The sequence below is a fragment of the Limulus polyphemus genome, unplaced genomic scaffold (assembly GCF_000517525.1).
Source record: "Limulus polyphemus unplaced genomic scaffold, Limulus_polyphemus-2.1.2 Scaffold613, whole genome shotgun sequence".
NCBI classification, from domain to species: domain Eukaryota; kingdom Metazoa; phylum Arthropoda; class Merostomata; order Xiphosura; family Limulidae; genus Limulus; species Limulus polyphemus.
The window spans coordinates 329,042-334,151 of NW_013666223.1; the positions used below are offsets into that span (position 1 = coordinate 329,042).

The following is a 5,110-nucleotide window of genomic DNA, read 5'->3' on the forward strand; positions in this document are numbered from 1 at the left end:
TTCAATGTACCCTTGTGTGTATTATATATATTTGTAGTTTCAATTCATTCATTGTAGTTGATGTACCTGATGATGCCAGGTTAACCTGGTGAAACATTGTACTTTCATTAAATTTTACTCTGTTTATCCGATTTATCAAATTTCCTTTTAATTACGACAGAGTACTTCTTTTCATCGTATGAGTCTATCCAGTTGATTCAATATGAGCATACAACATACAGTTTGATTACTCCCTTACTACAGTACACTTATCGGCTCGCCAACTGCTTGTGTAAAAGTGTCAGATGATCGTATTCTTATTCCATTCATCCCTGCGAAACTTGGGGCTTATTTACCTCTCCCCCTTTACATTCCAGATGGAGACTATTTCCTGGTCAAGACAAGATGCAGTCTCTCACAGGTATGCACCTATGTAAACTCTGCCATCAGGTGTCACGCTCCATGGACATTCCCTTTGGGCACTTTCTGAAGGGAGCTCATCTAGGTTTAACTTTGCACTGGCCCCTCCACCAATTCAACATGGGATTCTAACTATTCTGTGTGTGGAGATGAGGTATCGTCTCAGATTTTTTATTTATGGCAAGACTTTCCCATCAGATTTGGTAGTAATAGTGAAATTTGAGGTGATGGCAGCTTTTAAAAATTTTCATAAACTGTTACCAGTTTAGAATTTTTGAAACATTATAAATGTCCACATTTTCTACATTCAACTATTTTATCTCATAGAATTTGTCAATTAAATCCTTTAGAGAAACACAACTACAATTCTAAAGAATAAGATAATTTATGATGGAATTTGGTGCAGTTTTCATTCAACTAGGATCTCCATCACAATAATGGATATCCAATCACTAGTTGGACTTACAACACTAGAAACCGGGTTTCAATACCCATGGTGGGCAGAGCACAGATAGCCCATTGTGTAGCTTTGTGTTTAACTTCAAGCAAAACAAACCAATCACTACTACCTTGCCATAAGTACTTAATGACCTGGTATAGCCTGGGACTTTGTAAGGGATTTTGAAAAACATGTCTATAAGTTAGCAAACATAAATAACCACTTCACCTTCCTCCATAAACATAAACAACATAACATAATTCCTTAAGGATTTAAGATCGTATTACCTATCAACAGCCTGTGATGTTAAAGACTAACTCAGAAACTTAATAAAGGTATATCCCAAGATAAGATCAAATATTACCGTATAAATACATATGATTTATAGAATAACAGTAAAACTATATAAGAAGATAGATAATACAACAGCCAACACAGTCACATAGACTCTACCAAGATATTCACAGCTTTTCAAACTTCATAACACAAAGATGCATATACTTAAGAAATTCACAAAAAAATTATAATTAAATTGATTCTCAAAACAAGATTATTTCTGATGCTGAAACGCACCTAAGTGCACCCCATAATAAACTTAGTTAGATGACCATTGACAGGACTGGAAAAATGTACTAAGTAAAAGACTAAACTTCTCTCTACTACATAACAAAATATGCATCTTTGATATAGCTACTGCCTCAGAAGAAACAATTTACAGCCTACCAGATAAAGAAAAAAATATCAGCAGTCCACAATGCCATGAAATGTAAACCTAACCAATTTACACCATATCAGGAAAAAACAAGTCTTAGAAACTTCAAGAAAGACAACACCATGACAATGTCACTGTAGAAATGAGGAATAGTTCATCAAAACTCTAGATAACAATGTCCACTACAAAAAAGATCAAGTTTAACTCAACTGGTAATAGAGAAAAATTAAACAACCCATTCAGAAACAGAAACAGCTAAAGTACACTAACAGCACCATCCTACACATCTTTAGCTTATTTGATATTCACAGACAAGTCTACTCTTGTAGTATTCTCAGGGTAAACTTATTATGCATGAGTATTAAGTAGGTTTGCTTTATAATGGGAGGATAAGCAGGATAAATCACAAAGTAATGTTGAATTTAACTAATAGACTGAGTTTAAGCTAAGAAATTAAGAGATTTGGCAGGATGTGTAATACTGTACTTATTAACAAAGGCAAAAACACAGTGTGACTACTTGCATTGGACACTGGACTCATGAACTAATCAAAAGAATTTCTTCCCTCAAGGTTTCTTCCCATCAACCAACTTGCTTGAGATCCTACATAGACTGTTTCCAATTTAATATTTCTCACTTAACAGTAGACATTGGGTTCAGCCATAAGTGGCTAGTGTTATCTGCATAACCTCTAGATACTGCCTGTCCAAACAGCAAAGGACAATGTTGTTATCTACATTCTTGCACAACTGGTAGTGTTACAGCAATACACCCCACCCCCTCCAGTGTGAATATTATCTCTATAGAATAACAAAGGCAGCTTGAACAAAGTGAACTTAATGGTTATCTGGACTATGTGTTGTTCAAAACTCCACAGATTTAGAATAAATGAAGTTTTCTGCATTAAAATGAGAAGGTAAAAAAACACATGGTATGCCTGCATACTGCACATTCATAGTCTCATAGTTAACTGCAGAAATTTGCCATGCCACCCCTTAGCTAGATATCACCATTAAATGGTAAAACATTCTCACATTTAAGAACTCAGTTCACTTTGTAGATGTTATGAAAGCAACCGTGATAACCACATGAAACACAATGGTCAACTTGGATGTTTCCAACTTCTACATAATGTATCAACTTCTGACATACTACAAATACTCTGTCAACATCTTGAAAATGAAAGAACTTGCGGAATGCACTGAATTTGCAATTTCCACAATAATACAACTCATAACCTTCTGTGTCAGCACAACCTATTTCAATCTTAAAGATAAATACAATCAAAAACAAAGCCCTAACTATAGGTACAGCTGGATGATTGGTGTTAATTGATTAATTGCCACGTTCATTAATCGATTACATTCAATTAATTGATTATTCTTATGAGAGGACTACAAACTTATAACACTAAAACTTAAGTTTTGATACCCTTGGTGGGCAGAGCACAGATAATTCATTGTGTAGCTTTGTGCTTAACAACAAACAAACATAATGGCAGTATTTCAATTAATTGACCATTCTTGTGAGTCATGACACTAATCAAATACTGGATAGTTGGAATTATCTAAAACACTAACTTGGATTTGTTGATTATGTTCATAACATTAATCAAAATTAATTATAACTTCGGTTAATGAATAATTGGTATAACCGAAAACAATAATAATTGGAAACATTATTTAATTATTTTCATGATTCTAATTGATTTAATCAGAATTTTAATTATTCAGTTATTTTACATGACACTAATCATTGTGACTGATGCTCATAGGTTATTAATTTTATCACCTAGCTTTAGTTATGGGCTCAGCCTATTTCAATATCTTATGCATGGAAATTTGGAAGTTAATGACTTATAAACAGCCACTCGACATTCTTGAGATTTGGTTCAAATATGTTATAATACATATATGTAATATGGCCACACACCCACACTACAGACAATGTTCAAGAATCATGAACTGCTTGAAAAAACAATATGGCATAATATGATTCACAATAGAAATAGAAAAGTTAAGAAACTCCTGTTCTTCAACGTGATAGATACCAAGACATATAAATCATATACACCTACCACAGGAGTTTACAGGAAATTCACATATACAGGTAAATATCTTGGCTATAAATCAAACCACCTAAACAATTTCAAAGACAGGCATCATAGACAGTCTAGTTTCCAGAATGAACAAGGCTTGTAGTACTGAAGAAGCTAAAAGAATGGAAGAAAATGCATTACGACCTGAAACATTTGATAAAGAAAATTTAGCCACGAGAATAAATGGGAAGAAAATTACAGACTTACAGCCATATTTACTTATGTCAGAGGTCTCTGAAAATATACAGAAGATATGTAAACAACATAAAGTCAGAACAGTATTCAGAAGCCACAACATAATACAAATACTGTTAGTACACACTAAACCATCTAAAGACTCTTTGGAAAGGAAAAATACCTTTTATAACATTTTGATAACAAGGTGGATTCCAATAAAAAGACCAACAAATGTTTGAATTGAGGAGCATTATAGACATACAAGACTTAATAATACTGATCTATCTGCAATAGCTCATCATACCAAAGAAGAAGCCCATACGATAAATTTGAATAATACTAATATAAAGGATACGAACCACACACACACAAGAAAGAAAGAGGTAAAAGAAGCTTTCTAATCCTTCTAACTAATAACTCAGTCAAGCCAACATAGAAGTCTGGAAAACCTGAATACCTTCCTATAAACATTCAAATAGCTATTGATTCAAGTTCTAATGGGGAAACCCCAATCAAGTGGGTAATCATAATTTGCTTAAAACTTAAGGATACAACTGAATAGATCTTTGATTGCACTAAATGGATTTTATTCATTTGAAGAAACTAACTAAAATGAAATGTAACTGTGCATTATCACAGCACACAATTAACCAAGTGTGTATATAAAATGTTTAATTTTGATAACCTTGTCAAACTTAAAAGGTAATAATAAAAATAAAAGTTGTATTATTTAAAACCTTTTCCCTCAATCACCCTAACTAAAACTGACAGACATTTGGCACTTGCCTTTACATATGAAATATCATTTTACTTGTGTTCTTTTATAATGCTGGTTCATTTTAAACTTTTATAACTTGCATAAGCTGTCTATCATTGTCATCTTTTTATAACCACAGTTTTGATAAGAAATTATATAGTTTACATTTTGAAAAAACATTGAGTTGGTATTAGTATTTGTAAGAATTCTTATTTAGTTTTAAAAAACTAGTTACATGTAAAATATAATGGAATAATTATTTTTAATAGAACAGACTTGACTGTTAAATCACACTCCAACCTCTACATAAGAAAATTACATAGAAAAAACAATTCTATCACAAAAGCATTTTTAAGGATATTTGCCAGTTGGAAATAATTTATGAATTATATAAGGTATGCATAAAATTTGTAAAATAGACTAACAATTTAGCACCAATACTATAAATATTAGCAAATTTATAGACGTTAGTTTTTTATGTTATTCATGTGTGTATATATATATATATATATATATATATATAAATAC

The 5,110-nt window shown here is 32.1% G+C and overlaps 2 protein-coding genes across 3 annotated transcripts in view; one reads left to right on the forward strand and one right to left on the reverse strand.

Annotated features, from left to right (window-relative positions):
• Positions 1–5,110, reverse strand: part of LOC106459464 — a 79,438-nt gene that overhangs the window by 27,246 nt on the left and 47,082 nt on the right. The gene's annotated exons all lie outside the window — the stretch shown is intronic.
• LOC106459468 (protein TRI1-like) overlaps positions 1–5,110 on the forward strand; it is a 33,909-nt gene that overhangs the window by 10,063 nt on the left and 18,736 nt on the right. The window contains exon 2 of one of the 2 annotated variants that reach the window (XM_022385961.1): positions 357–553. The exons of the other annotated variant lie outside the window; for it this stretch is intronic. The gene's annotated coding sequence lies outside the window, so the exon portion shown is untranslated. The remainder of the gene's footprint in view (positions 1–356; positions 554–5,110) is intronic. 2 annotated transcript variants of the gene reach the window in all.